Raw genomic sequence first — 20,892 nt, 5'->3', positions numbered from 1 at the left:
TTTTACACATCTATAATGCTTTCCCTCCCTCTACTAAGTAAATTAATATAATTTCCATTTATTCATTCTGAAAACATTCATTGACATCCTTTCTTTTTTTAAAGACAATATATCTTTAATCATTTCAAAGGTAGAACTAAGATAACTCTAAGTAGAATATTGGAATCTTTTTACAAGTGAGGAGGAGGGGATTTGTGTTACATTACTCAAGTTGATACACTTGAAACTTGACCAGGAAAAAACCCACTTTCTCAGGGGTAAAAATTATTCACATTACAGGGAAATATAGTCCAACATCTAATTTTTAAAAGTCACAAGTCACTTATTACTGCAAATGCTTTTAGGATAAGATTCTATTTCTTTATTTTCTTTTAACAATTTTTTTATTGAACATAAATAGTATACATTTAAACTATATTTTGTGCCCTCTCTCCCCTGCCTCCGTTTTCCATTCCCCCCTCCCACCAATGGTTGTCCAGGTTAACCATGTCATACTCAAAATTTTACACATATTCAGATGTAGAGCCTCATTAATCAAGATAAGCCTTCCTCCTCTCCTATCTTTCCATTCAAACTTTGCTGATATTTCCCCTCCATTATCTGGCATCCCACTGGCATCCTCTATGTCCCCTAGTTTGGGCATATTAGAGGAAACATATGTACCTTCTCCTTCTGTGCTTGGCTGATCTCACTTAACATAATGTTCTCCAGGGCTTTCCATCTTCTTGCAAATGATATAATTTTGTTCTTCTTTATGGATGAATAGAATTCCATTGTGTGTATTTCCCAAAGTTTTGTTCTCCATTCATCTGTTGATGGAGATCTGGGTTGGTTCCATATTTTGGCTATTACAAATTGTGCTGCTATGAACATAGGTATGCATATGTTGCTGTATTTCTCTGAATTTAATCCCTTTGGAAAGATACCCAGGAGTGGTATAGCTGGATCATATGGTGGTTCTATACCCACCTTTCTTAGGAATCTCCACACAGATCTCCATAGTGGTTGAACTAGTTTGCATTCCCACCAACCGTGTAAAAGAGTTCCTTTTCCCCCACATCCTTGCCAGCATTTGTTGTTATTTGATTTCTTTATGTTTGCCACTCTGACTGGTGTTAGATGGAATCTCAGTGTAGTTTTGATTTGCATCTCCCTGATGGCCAGTGATGAAGAACATCTTTTCATGTATCTATTGGCCCTTTGTATCTCTTCTTTTGTGAAGTGTCTATTTAGTTCATTTGCCCATTTCTTGATTGGGTTGTTTGTTTTGCTAGTGTAGAGCCTACAGAATGGAAAAAGAACTTTACCAACCACCATTCTAATAGGGGGCTAATATCCAGAATATACAAAGAGCTCAAAAGACTCTACATTGACATCCTTTCTACTGGGTAGCAGGCACTTTGAAAAGCACCAGAGATGATAAACACAGAGAGCCTTAGACTCTGCCATCAAGGCAACAACAACAGCAGCAACAACAATAAAATAATTAATGATCAAGTGCCATGTAATGAGTGCGATGCATGTAATTTGAACAATGTTACTCCTTCCTTCCTTTAAACTTTATATTCCTTTCTTTGCATTTTTATGGGGTTCAGAATATTCTCTCTGCCATTATAGTTATATATCCTCCATTTTTGCACTCTGACCAGGATATAAGATGATTGAGGGCAGGAAACTCTCTTTTGCTCTAAGGATCATTAAGGCCACCTTAACCTCAGAATCTCCCTAAATACCTAATAAATATTTTTTGCATTGACCCCTAAATCCTCCATGCCACAGGTTATAATAACACTCCATTTATAACTATAACTCTGAGGAGTTTGTCATTATGAAAAAAATGAAGAGATGTTTCTTCATCGTCTACCAGAGTTCTTTAATGAGCAAATACCTCACTATCCCTAAGCCACACTCAGACACAGGGTGAAAATCGGGGAGATTTAGAGCTCCAGTGACTTGCAAGCCATCGCTGCATCAAAGCACAATCCAGCAGTGACATATGGTTCTTTATTACCAGGTCTTACAGCCCTGAGCAATTGTGTCTGCCAAAGGGAGAATATTCACTTCAGGATTTTGAATGTAAATAATCAGTCCCCTGCGTTTTGCATGTCATTGCTAATGGTATATGAAGAATGATCCAAGAGAAGTATAAATAATCATTTAGTTCTACAATGAAAATAGCAGCTCTGACTATAACCAGCCAAAAATGAAATAGTGCAGACTCCTAACTCAAATCGGGAGGTTATCATCTGTATCCACCTCTAAAAGAATTCTTACTGCCAGAGTACAAAATGAATTTAAAGAAGAAAAAATACCAGCTCATCCCTGCAACTTCATTTCAGCCCACAAGATAGGTAGGCTCCAAATCACAAGTACAATGTGTTTTTAAGGGTCTTGGGAAGTTGAATGGTCAGAGCCAATTTCCAGCAAAATAGTAATGGTGTTTCAGTTTCCATTTCATACAGAACCTAAGCATACTTGAAAGTGTTTCAATGGGAAATTGGGATTCCAGTTCCACTTATAAAACAGAGATAGACTGACAATCTTGAGAAAATGATTTGGTGCTTCAGTGTGGAAAAATCAAGCATCCCTTTCTATGGCATATTGTAAAATTGACCACAAATACCTCCGATCCTGATATGCATGCCTCTCGGCAGTGTGCCTTAGAAGCTCTTCCTATGGTGGAACGGCAGAGTTAGCATCTTCACCCCTTGAACCAAATAGTGGAGTTGTCTGTCTCTCAACTCTCGGATTTGGATGACTTGCTTTGACCAATGCAACAGCAGTAAATGTGATATATAAGCAAAAACTCAAATCAGTGCAGCACATTGAGGCTTTCTATCTGCTCTTGGGAACTCTGGGTGGATAAGTCTCAACCAGATGAGATTAAGCCAAATCAGACATACAAGAGAGTCTTTCCTAGACCACTCAGCCATAGCCAAGCACCAACCAACTGCCTAAATCAGCTAAGTATTCTAAGACCAGCAGAAATGGCTACTGACTTAGGAACTGTGATAAATAAGAAATGTTTATTATTTCAGGGCACTAATTTTTGTTGACATCATATGCCACAAAATCTAATTGGTACCCTTCATCTCATGCTATCTGTTCCATGTAAGTCTCTCCTCAAGTTCAAAACTTGAGTAAGTCTCTACTCAAGTTTTTGGGAAGAGGCTAACTTTCCCAAACACGGGTTATGTTAAACTCAGAACTCACAGTGCTAGACTTCTGTACTCCTGGAGGTGACCATTGCAGATGGAAAGGAATGGAGAAAACTGGGAACTAGCTATTTTTAGAAGAGACCATTCCTTGACTCTGCTTTCAGAAACCCGCTTGGTAGGACTGATGAGGAAATAGAGATTCCAAAATGGAGAATGAGAGCAGAAGGGACCATAACCATGAGTCTCTGGCAGTGTTGGGAATTCAAAATGGAAAGATCTGCATGATACAGCCTGCCTTTCCCAAACTGAACCCCTCACACCCACCTTAGCATTCACCCAGTTTCCTTTACACCCACAAGGGAGTCTGCAGGCCCTATAAAAGGGGGCTCAGAGCAGTTTCCACACACTTGCGGGAGGTTGGTAAGCCCATCATTATGTCTGACTCTTGGCTAAATCCTAGCAAAGCTTTGACATCTGCTTCCTGAGTTGTGCACATTTTCTATCATCAAATAAATTTTAGAATTTGGGGCCTAGAAGTGGCAAATATCCAGCACAAATGTCATTTCCTCCATCTCCCTAAATGACCACAGCATGGCCAAATCTGTTCTTATTAAGCCTGCTCTCAAAATCTGCCCTGTCACACTGCTTCATGAATCTACCTGACAGAGTTCATCCATAAGCTGACATCTATTTGCCATTGTCTCAAAGCCACCTTGAGCCATGTGAAACTGTTTTATCCACAGTCATCTTGAACACTGTGTCCACCAATCTTATTTTTATGTATTTTCTTATGTCAATTATCTTATTATAAGTACCTTTAACTTAGTTGTTTCTTTGCAACAACCTTTGTTTTCTTTATTGCGTCTCAATTACTTCCTATGCAGTACCAGGGATGGAACCCAGGACCTGTGCATGCTAGGTAAGTGTTCTACAGAGAGGTACACTCCTAACCCTTATTTTATTTGGAGATAGGATCTTGCTAAGATGCCCAGACTAGCCTTGAAATCACATCTTCCAGCCTCAGCCTCTCAAGGAGCTAGAGTCATAGGCATGTACCACCATGCCTGGCTTTAAACACTTTTAAGTCAACTTAACTCTATATTTCCCATTATATATATTATGTTTCTACATATCAGTATTGGAGCCAAGGAACACATAAGAATATAAATTATTTATGTAATTGTCTTTTATTTTATTGAGTTGAAGGTAAGTATTTCATTTGCTTTTGGTAAGTGGCAATCTAATAAATCATCATCTTTTGAATTATCATTCTTTTTTTCCATCCAGCATATAACTTATCCCTCCCAAGTTCATGTCATCTGAAACCATGAAATGTATGCCTTCCATACCTTCATCTTGGCCCATGATAAAAAAAAATATCAAATGAAAGAGAAATTGGTACACTTCTAAAGATCTTTATCTAATCAACCTCAGATCGTTCATCAGCTATGAAGCTACCAAACATTGTGAGATTCAGCTCGCTTTTTTTTGTTTGTTTGTGGGTCTGGAGATGGAACCCAGGGGCACTTGACCGCCAAGCCACACCTCCTGCCCTATTTTTTATTCTTTATTTTGAAATAGGTCCTCACTAAGTAGCTGAGGCTGTCCGTGAACCGTAATCCTCCTATCTCAGCCTCCCCAATGCTGGAATTACAAGTGTGCAGTACCATGCCCATCTCAGCTCGCATTTTCATAATGATATCACAAGAATCTGTGCAACTCTTAAAGAATAAAGAAGGGAATATTCCTTGCATAGTGGAATAAAATAAGAAAAAAAGAGAGGCATATCATATTGATTACTTCTAAAATGGAAAGTATTTTCCTATATCATTACTCATTATTTATTACATAACTAATTTCGATTTTCTTTGAACACATTTGAAACTATTTTGAAATTTATATTTATCTGCAATAATTAATAAAATTAATTATGCTCTCATATATATTTCCACAGAACTCTATTTATAAGCTCTATTTAGTGCAGATGGTAATTGATATTGTTCTTCAAATATTTCCCCTTCTATTCTTTCTATACATGCTACAATTTCACTTCTTGTCTACCCTCTGAAGTTTGGCATGACCATGTGACTTGGCTTGGCCAAAGAAATTGAAGTGAAAGTGTTATGTCACTCTGACTAACAGCCTTCTGAAGCTCATTTACTTCTGCCTGGGAAACACGTGCTGATAGAGTTTCCATCAGCCCGGCTGTTTAAGTAACTATTATTAGCAGAGCTCCTCTTCTGAGCTACATTGAGCTTGCCTTTGAATGGGAAGATATTGGGGTTGCTACAGAAAAATAGACTGTCCTATTCAAACTGATGCAGAGAATGTGCATGTGTGTATATGTTTGAGAGTTTGTGTCATTATGAATGTGGGAAAGATAAAAATGAATCAGGTAATGAAGATACAATTGTGAGCAAAGCCAATGACTAACTTTTCTTTGATTCAGATACTGAATTACCAGTTGTGTTTATGTGTTTATAAGTGAGATTTATCTGAGAAAGCTAAACATTGGGTTGCCTCTTCCCCTGAATCAAGGAAAGAGCATTATCTTATCTTTTGTCTTGAGTCTATTCTAAGACATGCCCCCGGTGTAAGGATCCTTGCATCCTTACCTTAGCAATATCTAGAGCTATTGCACCTTGTTCCTCTGGACCCACTCTCTAGCCAGGTCTCAGATGATGATACTTCTGGTGTGTGGACCACACTTTGTCAAAATTATTTGTGGGCTTCCTAGGGCTTCAGCTAAAGAGTCCTAAAACCTTTGCCTTCTGGGTTTCTTAGAACAGCGGGACTGAGAGAGAGATATGAAGGAGGACCAAGTCTGATGGTCAGTGGGTCTTCACCTCTATTTCCTTTTTGGTATCTGTTTTCACCACTGGAGTACAAGTATTATATTTTCTTTGGATTGTTTTCATCCTGATGACTTATAGGAATCATAATTTTTATACTTCAGTGAGTGTATTGAAATTATACATCACAGAGAGGTTCAATGTGATGTAAGTATATGTACACACAGCTCCTGGTGTACTTCGCTCCACACCACACCCTGTTAGCTCCTTATCCCTCTCGGTACATGCTAGTGAAACTAGGAATACCTTTATATATATTGCCAAAGCATTATTTCCTCTCTTGATCTTCCTTTTCCCCTCTTATCTCCCATCTCCCTCCCTTGATCACTTTCTTGTATTCTACTGGTCTCTCTCCACATTTACCAAAGTTTCTTATGTTTCCTATTTTTATCTCTAGCTTCTACATATGAGAGAATACATAAACCCTTGACCTTTTGAGACTAGTGATTTTTCTAAGCATAATATTATCTACTCCCATCCATTTTTCTGCAAATAGAACCAATATGTAAGACTGTGTGCATATATATGTATATAGAGAATATATGTATGTTATATGCTATATGTACATATAGGAATATATGTACAGTATATATATATATAGTATATATTCTTAGTTTTATTTAGTTATATGTAGTTTATATTATGAAATTATATATGTTGTATATAAATTTATATTACAAATTTATTTATAACATATAACTATATAATATGAATATAAATTTATATATAAATTCTTAAATTTAATAAATTTCATTATATATATGTATATATATATAAAACTAAACATCAAACAAACCAAAATTGTATTGAGATTTCATCTAACTCCAATTACAATGGCAATCATCAAGAAGTCAAACAACAAGCCAGGAGTGGTGGCGCACACTTGTAATCCCAGCATTTGGGAGTCTGAGACAGAAGGATTGCAGTTTGCAGACAGCCTCAGCTACTTAGTGAAGCCCTCTGCAAATTAGTGAGACCCTGTTTCCAAATAAAGAATAAAAAATAGGGCAGGGGTTGTAGCTCGGAGGCCGAATACCCCTGGGTTCCATCCCCAGATCCTAAAAAAAAAAAAACAAGAAGAAGTCAAACAACAATAAATGCTAGCAAGAATGTGGGGAAATAGGAACTCTTCTATGCTGTTTGTGGGATTACAAATGAGTGTAGTCACTACAGATATCAGTGTGGATATTCCTCTGAAAACTGGGAATTGACTCACCATATGATCCAACTATACCACTCCTGAGTATCTTTGCAAAGGGACTGAAATCAGAATATTGTAGTAATACATGCATATCTATGTTTATAGCAACACAATTCTCCATAGTTAAAATATAGAACCAACCTGTATATCCATCAACAGATGAATAGATCACAAAATTATGGATATATACACAATGAAATTCTATTCAACAATAAAGAAGAACAAAATCTTGTCATTTGAAGGAAAATAAATAGATTTGAAGGACATTGGGTTACGTAAAATTAGCTAGCCACTCGCAGAAAGTGAAGGGTCATATGTCTTCTCTCATATGAGGAAGGTAGGTAGTAATCAGGATCCAAGAGGGACTTTAGACAATGGGGAAGAAACCCATTATGAGTTTAATGGAGTGAGAGAGGAGAAGGGTGGTTTAGGGGAGGAGTGAGGTGAAAGGCAAATTAGTGAAGGAAACACTTCCATCGACATCATGTATATATGTGACAATGCCAATGCCAATCTCCATGTCATGTCTGGAGAAGGGAGGGAGCGGGAAGGCAGACAGGGGAAAGCCTGCCAAGTACCTTGTGCGTGTATGTCGCCACCACTACGGACTACATTATGATGTGAGACTACAATGCACTAATGAATGTATCTGAATATTAAGAAAAAGAAATACAATTGGCCCATAAATATATCAACAAAATACTGAACATCATTAGCAATCATGGAAATGTAAATCAAAACTACCCTGAGAGTACCTCTAATTTCAATTAAAATGACAATCATCAAAAATACAAGAAATAATAAGTACTGTCAAGGATGTGGGGAAATAGGAACTTTTGGTGGGATTGGAAATTAGTACAACCACAATGGATATTAGTATAAAAGTTCCTCAAAGACTAGGAATAAAACCACTGTATGAGCTAGCTATATCACTCCTTGGTATTTTTCCAAAAGAATTAAAGTTGGAATACTATAGTGATCCATGCATATCTATGTTTATAGCAACACAATCACAGTAGCCAAATTATGGAACTAACCCAGGTGTCTGTCAACAGATGAATGAATAAAATAAAAATTTTGAATTTGACAGGGGAATGTGACTCAGCCATAAAGAAGAGCACTGGAATTTGACATAGCCTTAAAGAACAAAATTATGTCATTTTCAAGGAATCAGTACTTTTTAAAGGCTTGCATTTTATTCTATGTGTGACCCATTATGGGCAACTGACCCCTTTGGCAAGTTTTTTTTTTTTTTACAGAAGGCAATGTACTGAGGCCTCCTAGAAAGTCAGGTGCCTCTGAGTTATTTAAATAAAGTTGTCTGCTGATCGTGGTGGCCCACAGTTGTAATACCCATGCTTGGGAGGCAGAGACAGGAGGATCGCGCAGGTTCAAGGCCAGCCTTGCTCGCTTAAGAGACTCTGTTTCCAAATAAAAATATAAAAATTAGGTGTCTGGGAGTGTAGCCTGGAGGTAGAAGGGATTCCAGGAACCCCAGTACCATCATAATTAATTAATTAATTAATTAATAGAATTCTTTTTTTAACATAGGGGTGGGATGGCATTAAACTTTAATGGTATCTGTCCCTTATGACCAAAAGATAGATACAATCAAATTCCTGGAGTAGTTGCAAGTTTCCTGTTCTACAGTATAATTATATTAGACAAAACCTAAATATTTTCTGTAAACTCATGTATATTGCAAAACAGAATGTAGTTTTTGTTGTATGAAGCCTTCCGATTCCTACTGTGATTAACGTGTTTTTATTCTTTCCTCCTTATTGTCACATAATCATCCATTTGTTCCCAACAAATCTGACCTCTGAGTTTACTTTTCTGACATTTAAGCCCTGAGCTTTCAGGGTTTCAATCTTCCCTTTATTTCCATCTCCAGCCCTTTAGCTGGGTCAAGAGAAGTCATGATGCACTCAACAAGCAGCTCTGACTACTGCAGGAGATGAGAGAAATAAGCTAGTGAAAAGGTCTATTTAAAAAGAAGAAGACATGAATTTATCCACAGAAACGAGTGGAGTGTCCTCTTCCCTAAAGCAGTGTCATGCAAGCTGTAGCTTGTCATCCCTTACTAGGTCATGGAATCAACGCCATTATTTGTGGCCAAAGATCCCAAAAGGCATGGAATAGAAAATATTCACATTTTTCAGTTCTAGGGAAAGGACCTTGTATGAAATAATGTTTCATACATGTACTGATAAATATGTGTGTTTGCTTGTGCCCCATGTGGGTCTAAGTGTGGGCTGTGATAGAAAACATATTGAAAAATTATTCATCTAAAGGGTCTCAGGCAACATCAGGCATCCTAAAATGTCTCTGAACAGCATGTGGCTAACTCTTTAAGCTTCCCAGTGACCACCTCCTGCCCTCTGCCTTTCTGCTCCCCTGGCACTTCACACCCTCCCAAAAAACTGATATTCTTCCAACGAATAGAGCAAAACACATCATGGCTCATCTGCATGAGGCTTTAAATTTTCATCAATCAAGCACTGTATCTGGTTTTAAAAGATCTTTTCTGTGTCTAGCTAAAAGTGCATCAAGGCTAACTAAAGACAAGTGAAGCTATTTAACTGCTGACCAATGGGGAAGTAGAAAGCTGTGTGGAAAATTCCACTCATGGCTGTACAATTAAATATTTCTAGGCAAAATAGTTTTATATACATCTTGGGTAATTTCAAAATACTGGTCTTTTGCTACACACACACACACACACACACACACACACACACACACAATGTTAACATTAATTAATGTAGCAGAGCTATACTGGGGATTTAACATCTATTTTCAATCACTGCTTTTCTGAGTCTTTCCACTCTTACCCCTGGAGGGCTTGTCAAATGAAAGCAAAAAGTTTGAAGGAACAAAGCCAAAGTCAAAAGTGAAATGATAAAGCTCAGGAGAGAGTACAGGGAGAAAAAAATGCACGTACAGAGCTACTTCCAAAGCTTAAGAGAACACAAACTGTGGGAGAAAGGGACCCCACAGGGGAGAACAAAACATGTTCAGGCCAGCTTCAAAGGATTCTTCATGGCAGGGCACAGTAGGAAAAGGTTAAAATAACACACCCTCCTCTCAGCGAAACTCAAGAACAGAAAGACATTGAGCAGGACCCGGGGTGTGTGTTCGCTCACACCTGTTCAGCACAGAAAGACCTAGTAGAATCTGGGAATTTAATTCCTTATAATCCATAATTTTGCTTTGATGGGTCAATTGATGATGAATATAGATAGCACTTTTACTAAAGAGACTATGACAAATGTATAGGCAATTAAAATATACAAAGTAATATTAAAAACGATTTTTGCTAGGTATATAACCACATAAGCTTCCGGTAATAGAATTAAAACTGAACTCTCCCTAGATATTTACCCAGGTAGACACACATCCAGTTCCAGATCAAAGATGTATTTTGAAAATGCTTCATAATGGCACTAAGCTTCCTAAGATACACCTAAACTCATTTCTTAAAGTTGAATGCCAACAAAATTTTAAGGCCCTACATTAGAGTCAAAGAAGTATTTTTTATGTAAAAGATAAATCAAAGTTTATATATATATATAATTAGCATTTTAATTAAATGACATTAAAATTTATCATTTTAAATTTAAACCTTGGCCGGGAGTGGTGGCACACGCTTGTAATTCCCGCGCTTGGGAGGCGGAGACAGGAGGATCGCGCAGGTTCAAAGCCAGCTGCCCGCGCTGGCTTAGGAGACCCTGTTTCCAAATAAAAATGTAAAAATAGGTCTGGGAGTGTAGCCCGGAGGTAGAAGGGCTTCCAGGAACCCCCATACCACAATAATAATTAATAATAATAATAATAATAATAATAATAATTTAAACCTTGAATTTCATAAACTAAACTATAGGTAAACATCTCAACAAATATATTTCCCCTGATTCAGGCAAGATATTTGTCAGCTGTGAAACCATTTTCTAAACTCAATCTCTATTCCATACTATAAGAGCATCCAGTTCAACTTAGTCCAGCAAACATTTACTGAGCACATAAAACTTAATATTTTATGTCAAAAGAATGACATTATATCTTGATTTTAAACTCGTATTCAACAGAATTTTAGACATAAAGAGAATTTGAAAGACTCTATAATTTATGTATTCTCTTTTTATTTTCTTGGTTAGTCTGGTGGTTTATCAAATTCAATGATTTTTGCAAAGAACCATTATTTTATTTTATAATTTTTCCTGTTGTTATTCTATTTGCAATTTTATTTTGTCCTTGTATTTATTAATTATTTCTTCTTGTTGGTGTGGATTTTAGAGGGCTTTTTTCTAGTCTCTTAAGATATTACTGATTCAAGATTTTCCTACCTTTCCTTGACAATTAAATATAATTTTTTGGGGGGGAGATAGGAATTTAATCCAGGAACATTCTGCTTCCAAGCTACACTCCAAGCCTCATTTCATTTTCATTTTAAAGCAGAGTTTTGCTAGATTAATGAGAGTCTCACTTTTTCCTGATGCTGTTCTTGAACCTGAGATCCACTTGTCTCAGCCTCTCAAGTACTGGAATTAAGTACCAAGCCCAGTGTAAATATGAGCATATTATGATCAAAGATTTCCTCTAAGTACTGCTTTAGCTGCATCCCACACATTTTTATATGCTACATTTTCATGTTTACTTCAGCCTTATTTACTCGCAATGCTGGAGATTTCAGGGTTTAGTCTATGTCAAGCTAGTTGTGTCAGCAGAGCTCCGGGCACAGCAGGGGGAGGCAGAAAGAGAGGAAGAGAGCAACTCCTCTGATCTCAGGTCATGGAGACCAGAGGCAGAGACCACTAGAAAGGGGACTTGAAGACAGCACAGTCTCCAAGGTTACAGCCCCAGGGACCTACCTCTTCCAACCACACCCACCTGCTGAGGTTACTACCCAGTAAACAATTACAATGGATTTACCAACTAATGAGATTACAGACCTCAGAGTTAATTATATCAACTCTGAATATTAATACATGAGCTTTTCAGGGGACATCCCATATCTAAACCATGAAGCTTTATTTTTAAATATTTAAAAATTCTTGAGACTTTAACACATTGTTTTTAAAAATGTTTTGGTAAATTTTCATGTGTTTTAGGAGTTCCCAAATATCATTCTGCTATAAATTTATAGTGTAATTCTACAATAGTAGGATTAAATGGTGGAATTTATAATTTCCAGTTTAATAGAAGTTAAACTAGTTTTATTTTTAGTTTAGTTTCTAGTTTAATTCTACAATGGTCCAAGAAGATATTCTCTATGATTTATATTTTTTTTTGAATGTGTTAAAGATTGCTTTTTTGTCTAGCTAAAGAGTGGTCTATATGATAGTCTATACTGGTTTAATGTGCAATTAGAATATGTTATTTAGATCAAGTTAGCTGACACTACCATGCCCTTTACATTCTTACTAATTTTCTTTTTTTTTTTTCTTTTTTGAGGTACTGGGGATGGAGCCTAGGGCATTCTACCTCTGAGGTACACCCCTAGCCCTATTTTTTTGTTCTTTATTTGGAAATAGGGTTTCACCAAGTTGTGGAGTGCTTCACTAAGTAGCTGAGGGTGGCTGCAAACCAAGATCCTCCTGTCTCAGCCTCCCAAGTTCTGGGATTACAGATGTGCACCACCCTGCCCTGCTCTTACTAATTTTCTATCTGCTTCCTCTTTCAATTACTCAATAAGAGCATAGAATTTATAATTGTAAATTTTTCTTTTTTGTTGTTTTCCTGCAGTTTTGTTAGCTTTTGTTACATGTATTTTGAAGCTCTGAGGTTAGGTACATACACATTTCGAATTTTTATGTTTTCTTGGCAATTGACCCCAAATAATCAGCATCAGCATTGAAATAATAACATATCATAATTGAATAAGAATATTACAAGAATATATTCCCTATTTTCCCTCACATTCTTTTTTCTATTATTGACATATATTTTATCTGTCTTATGTTAAATACATAATGCATTTATATTATTTTTGCTTTAAATGGTCAGTTATCTTATTGAGCAATGAAGAAATAAATTTTATTTTATGTCCATTTTTCCACTTCCAGTACTCTTTATTTGAGGTTCATGTGCAGTATCACAAGTGTGTGTGTGTGTGTGTGTGTGTGTGTGTGTGTGTGTGTGTCGAATCTAGGGGTTTTCTTCCTCTGAGCTACCCCAACTTTATTTTTGTCTTTGTGTCACCACACTTGGCAGTATTACAATCTTTGTTCCTGAATTTCTTTTAGCTTTTTAAAATTAAATGTGCCATTTTTTTATAGATGACTTGATATTGTAAGAAAATTCAAATGATTCTACAGATTAAGTATTTGATACATGAGCTCAAAAAGGCTAAGGGTGCTTCCATGCATTCAGAACCATTAGAAACAAGTAGAAACATTCAAATTGAGCATCTAAAAATAATCAATTTTAAAATAGCATAAAAACATCAAATACCTAAGACTAGATTCAAGAAAAGTTACACAAGACCCCCTAGAAGAAACCCACTAATTATCATCTATAGAAACTAGGACATAAAAAGAGAGATACATGTTATAATATTGTAAAGATGTCATTTCTCCTGGAATTGATCTCCTGAACTTGACATTTTCAATTAAAATACTAACAAAGATTTGTCAATTCAGATGGAAATCCTGAAGACTAAGAATAGTCAGCTTGAATAAAATAAAATAGTAGGTCTACACTATCAGAAATTAAGGCTGAGGTATAACTTTATGATATCATACCACCACAATGCAATACAAGAAACAAAATGAGAAATTTTCAATTATTGATGTTTTATAAATTGAAAACTTATGAGGTAGAAAAAAGAATTCTAACCCCTAATATCATCATACAAAAAAATAATTCCAGATCTGTCACAGAAACAAATGGATAAATGTGAAAACTCACAGAGATAATACAAAAGAAAATTTTCATGATTTGGGGATAGAAACACGTGACATAAAAGATAAATTTGATAAATTTGACTGCATTAACAGTAGGACCTTCTGTTTATCAAAAGATACAATTAAGAGAATAAAAAAGAGCAGGGCATGGTGGTGCATACTTGTAATTCCATTGCTTGGGAGGCTGAGACAGAAGGATTTTAGTTTGTGGACAACCTCAGCTACTCAGTGAGGCCCTCCACAACTTGGTGAGATCTTGTTTCAAAATAAAAAATAAAGAAAATACAGCTGGGAGTGTAGCTCAGGGGTGGAATGCCCCTGAGTTCTATCCCTTTACCACTCACACATAAAAAAAAGAGAATCACTAATGGAGATTAGATATTTGTGATAAGTATATATAATAAATAGCTCATATCCAGAATATACTCTGAGATTTTTATAAACAAATTAGATAGAAAACAGGCATCTATCAGTACTTTAGAGGAGGAAAATAGCTTTGAGAAATAGTAGAAAGGATTTTTCTTTAATTTTTATATATTTTAAAAAAACAAAGAATCTCTGTTTCTCTTCGTCCTCCTCACTCTGTCCTTCCCAAGGAAAGAAGAATTTGATTGGTCACCTTTGGAAATGCTCCATTACCCAGATTTGTCTTTGGTCCTCTTTGGCCTTCTCTCTTTTTTTTTTTTTTTTTTTTTTTTTTTGCCGGTTGGTTTTTTTTTTTTTTAATTTTATTTTATTGGTGCACTGTATTCATACATCATAGTGGGATACAAACTTTTGTAGACATACATGCACACATCGCCCAGTCAGCCCCCACTCGATCCCCACCCCATTCTCTCCCCATCCCTCCTTCCCATGCTTGGCTTAGTGGTTGACATCTAGTATTATAGCAATTTATCCAAAATTAAAAATGATAATCTCACATAACAGTTTCATTTGTCTGATACCAAGTGTTTGATGATTTAAAGATAGCATTTCAATATTTCTTTTTGCTTTCTTTCTTACTAGAGCATATTTTTTTCTGTTTTTTAGGTGAAACTATCATATATTTATATATTTATTTTTCAGAAAAAAATCTATCCTAATATAGAATATGAATTCTAGATACCCAAAACGATCTTGAAAAAGAACAAAGCTAGAAGACATATATATTTTCTGATTTCAAACCATATAAAGCTACAATAATTGAAACAGTGTAGTACTGTTCTAAAGGCAGATATATAGATCATTGGAGTTAAATACAAGCCTAGAGCTAAATTCTTCCCTATATTGTCAAGTTATTTTTGACAAGGTTTCCACGAAGATTTGGTGGTGGAAATAATAATCTTTTAACTAAATATTGTTGAAAAATAATAATTACATGGAAAAGAATAAAATTGGACCTTTACCTAATCCCATATACAAGTATTAACTCAAAATAGATAAAAGACCTAAATATAAATCTTAAGACTATAAACTTTTAGGAGAAAATCTGGGTCATAAAACCTCACAACATTGAAATTGGCAGTGATTTCTTGGTTATGATTTCAATGGCACAGGCAACAGAAGAATATACAAACTCCCTAAAAAATAAAAGAAAATATTGTATATCCAAAGACAATGTAGACAGAGTTAAAAGTTACTAATAGAATTGGATAAAATATTTCCAAATGCTATATCTGAAGGTATATTAATATTCCAACTAGAAATCCTAAAAATTAACAACAATAAAGGCAAACAATACAACTTAGAGATAGGTAAAAGACTAACATAAATAATGAATCTCCACAGATAACCAATCTTAGTTGTCTGTTGAATGGAAACTCTTGTTTCTCTGGTTCTGGTGAGTGTTACCTATTTCTTCTTTGTAGTTAATCTCTTTGAGTATTTTCTCTAGCGCTGGTTTTGAAGACATAAATTCCTTCAGTTTCTGTTTGTCATGGAAGCTTCTTATTTCTCCATCTAATTTGATAGAAAGTTTTGCTGGATAGGAAATTTTTGGCTGGAAGTTGTTTTCTTTCAGAGTTTGGAATATGTTACTCCAAGCCCTTCTGGCTCTCATGACTTGGTTTGGGAAGTCTGGAGTGATTCTAATTGGTTTGCCTCTGAATGTCAGTTGGCCCTTTGTTTTTGTTGCCTTTAAGATTCTCTGCTTGGCTTCCACATTGGTCATTTTGACAATTATATGGCGTGGGGATCCTCTTCTCCGATCCTGTCTAAAGGGAGATCTATAGGTTTCCTGGATCTGTGTATCAACCTCTTGCTCTATATTTGGAAAATTTTCTGCTATTACTTCCTTGAAGAGATTGTTGATCCCTTTGGTATCACTTTCTTTTCCCTCCTCTATTCCAATTATTCTTAGGTTAGCTCTCTTAAGATGGGCCCATATTTCTTCAATGTCAGATTCCTGCTGTTGGATATTTTTTTCTAGATTAGAAACTATGCATTCATTTTTGGATTGCTCATCTTCTAAGAGCGAGATTCTGTTCTCCATGTGGTCTAATCGGTTGTTTGTGCTTTGAATTGAGGCCTTTACTTCATTAATTGCATCCTTTATCTCTTTTTGGCTCTCTCTGAGTTCTTTTCGAAGCACCTCTATTATTTCTACAGTTATTTTCCTGATTTGATCTTCTAGAAATCTCTGATTTTCTGTTTTATCAGGTTCTGATGTTGTGGGGTTGTGCACATTCATTACTCCAGTGTTATTCCTCTTTCCCATGATTTTGGAGGTTTGTGCCTTCTCTGGGTTCTTCCCTTGGGTCACTATGGCTTCACTTAAGGTGCTCTGGATCTCGAGTCTGTATTATCTCAGACCCCACTACTCCTTTACTGGGTTTTATCACAGAGTCTCCGACCCAGGGAGTCGATAGAGGCTGCTTTAAACTATGGGGGGTGCCAGGTTGCACGTTCTCCTATGGTGTGATATCTCTGCCACCACCACTCCCTCACTGGGTCAAGTCCCAGGAGGCCCAATACTGCGATTTCTCCTCTGTGGCCCGCAATTTGACTCACTGTTCTTGAGTACGCAGATGTAGCTGTACTGGACTCGGTGAATTCACTGCTGCTGCCGCCGCCGGTGGCAATATGGCGCCTCTGCCACGCCCTCGGCCATGAGGCTGGCGTATTTTTTCTTCTCTGGTTTTGATTTCCACTCTGAATTCCTGAAGTGTGCTGAGCTCAGCCACTGGGAGCTTTAAATGCTGTCTGCGCCGAAAGGTCCCGCCTGGCTGTTCCGCAGCGGCTCACCTGGCTTGCTGTAGCCGTCCATTGAGTTCGCCGCTGCCGCCGGCAGTATGGCGCTGCTGCCGCGTCCTCGGGCTCGTGTGTCTCCTCTGTAGCCCTGAGCTCTGTTCTCAGTCCGCTTTCTCTCTGGAGCCTGGTGGTTTTTTTTGTTTTTCTGGTGATGGTGTTTTCTGGCTATGAAAGGCACTCTTTTTGTGGTAATGGAGATTGGTTGTTAGCGGGACTCTTAAGCCCCGCTTTTCTCCGGCCTTCTCTTACAGAACCTGTGAGTCCAAAGACCAGGTTCCTTCTCTTCTTCACTCTTCCCTCCTCCAAGGGGTAAACCTTCCCACCAAGGTAAATCCTTTACCTTAAAGAGATGAGAGCGAAATGGTTTCCATTGTTAAATCTTAAATCAGAGCTTCAACCTCCAATCTGTATTTAACAACAATAAAGTAAGTATTTGGATCGAAATGTCTGAGTCTTTTTCTCAGTTGGTTCAGAACCCTCATTCTTCCAAATCCCAATATTAGCAGAGGAAGAACTTAGTGAGGTGAGGTCAGATATACTGAGAGGTAGAAGGGGGAGGTCATGGAATACCTAGGCTGAAAGCAGAGGAGCTGATGTTTAGCTATGACCCCTGAGCAGTGCGGCCGGTGCATCAGGAAGGGTGGCAATGCTGTGGGGAGGAGATGCCATGCTTGATTTCTGTCCTGAGAGGAAACTGGTAGCACCACCTCCTTGTGACTTCCTTTCTTTCAATCAAAATATCACCCAGGTGGCTTCCTGTTTCATCAGGGGCTTGAACAGAACAATAATCAAAACTGTGTGTGTGTGTGTGTGTGTGTGTGTGTGTGTGTGTGTGTGTGTAAGAGAGAGAGAAAAAGAGAGAGAGAGAGAGAGAGGAAGAGAGAGTGTGTGTTTTACCTCCAATCTACATCCCCAGTCTTTTATCATTTTTTATTTTGTAATTGAGTCTTGCTAAGTTGCAGAGGGTCTTCCTAAGTTGCTAAGGCTGGCCTTGAATCTGGGATCCCCCTGTCGCAGCTTCCCAGTTACTGGGATTATAGCATGAACCACAATGGCTGGTTTAAATTATAATAACTCTTTAGTTAAGATGGGCCCAAGACCTGGAAATGAGACCAGAGACTGAAATTATTAGAGGAGGGAGTAGGTCCAACTCACCAACATATAGGTATAGGTAGAAACTTTCTCAATAAGCTTTTCCTTTCTAAAGCTCAGGAAATTAAAATAAGAATTAATAAGTGAGATGGCATTAAGCTAAAACATTTCTTTTCATTAAAGGAAACCACCAATAGTCTGAGAGCCTACAGAATGGGAGAAGATCTCTTCCAGCTATTCCTCTGATAAAAGGGTGATATCTAGAATATACAAAGTACTTAAAAGACTAAAAAACACCCAATCAAGAAATGAGCAATTAAAATAGACATTTTATAAAAGAATAAATGGCCAATAAGTATATGAGAAAAAATTCGACATCATTAGCAATCAGGGAGATGCAAATCCAAACTACACTGAGATTCTATCTAACCCCAATTAAAATGGTAATCAACAAGAAGTCAAGAAACAATAAATGCTGGTGAAAGTATAGAGAAATAGGAAGTCTTATACGCACTGTTGGAGGTATTGCAAATGAGCACAGCCACTATGGAAATCAGTGTAGAGATCCCTCAGAAACCCAAGAATGGATCCACCATATAATCTGGCTATACCACTCCTGCATTTCTTTCCAAAGGTACTGAAATAAAAATATTATAGTAACACATGCATATCTTTGTTTATAGCAGCACAATTTACAATAGCCAAATTATAGAAGCAACCTAGGTATCTATCAGCAGATGAATGAATTACAATATTATGAGATACACACAATGGAATTCTACTTAGCTATGAAGAAGAACAAAATTATATCATTTGTAAGAAAATGGATGGACCTGGAGAACATTTTCAGTGAGATTAGCCAGCCACAGAAAGTAAAGGGTCATATGTTTTCCTGCATATGTAGAAGCCAGAGAGTAATTAGGATACCAGAGGGACTTTGGATAATGGAAGAGAAACTCCAGTGGAGCCAGGGAGGTGGTCTAGAGCAGAGGGGGAAAGGAAGAATTAGTGAAGGAAACACTTTGATTGGCATTATTTACATAAGTAAGAATGTCATTGCCAATCCCAATATTCTATATGGAAAAGGGAGGATTGGAGATGAAGCCAGGAGAAAGTCCGCCAAGTGCTGTGTGCATATATGTAACTATCTCTGTGAACTACATTATGATGTGAGACTATACTGAACCAATAAAAGTATTTAAGAAGACTTTTGAAAACCCTTTTTGGAGTGCCTTAGCACCCTCAAAGGTGAACTGCACTGTGAGGTTTTGTGAACTGAAGATCTTTGAAGAAAAAGAAAATTCCTCTTGATGGAATTATATTGATCAGAATTTTGTTTGTCATGGTAAGCTGCTCTCTAATGTAGTACAGGAATTTGCAGGATTTTCTAAATTAGGTCAGCAAAGAAGATAATTGGTTTGGCCCTGTTGTATATGCCAAACATCTTATCAGACCAAATCAATAACTCTTCTATTGGTATGTGGATCAGAAAAGAGAAAGGTATCCAAGAGATGCCTCCATTATCCCCTGAGTATAAAATACTGGAGCAAGATATTTGTATTTAGGTCTGCATTGCCGGTAGACAGATTTTTATTATCATTATTACTTAGTACACAGCATTTGGACCAGAGACAAGCTTTCATTCAAAGAAATAATATGTACCATTCATGTTGTGATAAAAACGCTGTCTATGTCACATAAAAAACTTTTATTCTACATTGTTATAAATAATGTGCTGCTTGTATTCCCTGTCATCCCTGAGCAGAATTGTAAATGTTTTATGGCAAGATAAACACTACAGGGTTGGTATGGACTGTCCAAGTCTGTGATACAAAGATAGATGACACAAAGATATGAATGGATCAAAGAAGGAGGAGTTGGAGTGACAAGATTTTTTTTTCTGGAAACTTAAAATCTTTCTCCTCAAATATAATAGTACTGAACAAACTTAATTCCCACATGTTTAATCTCTAAAGTTTGAAAGCAATGTTTCAATTTAAACAAGCACAATAACAAAAAGCCAATCATATCAATCCATTGTGCTTAAGAAAATTTCTAATTCTTAAAAAGATTTTTTTGAAAGATCAATTCCAACTCCAATAAAAAAAAGTTCATTGACTAAGCTGAAGAAAACAATTATAAACAGCACCACACATTTACATTTAGGGCAGTTGAAAATATATAATCTGCTATTGACCTAAATCAATTTGAAAGGTCATTGCTATTCTCATTGCATTAACTGTATTTGGTACCTCCAAGAAAGGTACAGTGAAGAATGGGAGAAATTTCTTCACCTACAATAAAAAGATACATTACTAATAAAGCACTTGAAGTATATAAGATGAGTATATATGCACTTTACAGTTATGTGTGTGAATCTCAAGGTTTAAGGAATAATTTGACATGATTATCTGGCCCCCGCCCCCCCCTCTCTCACCAAATGTTTGAACTGC

Source organism: Muscardinus avellanarius (genome assembly GCF_963383645.1).
Source record: "Muscardinus avellanarius genome assembly, chromosome: 2".
In the NCBI taxonomy this organism is placed as follows: Eukaryota; Metazoa; Chordata; class Mammalia; order Rodentia; family Gliridae; genus Muscardinus; species Muscardinus avellanarius.
This window is presented reverse-complemented; position numbering follows the sequence as displayed.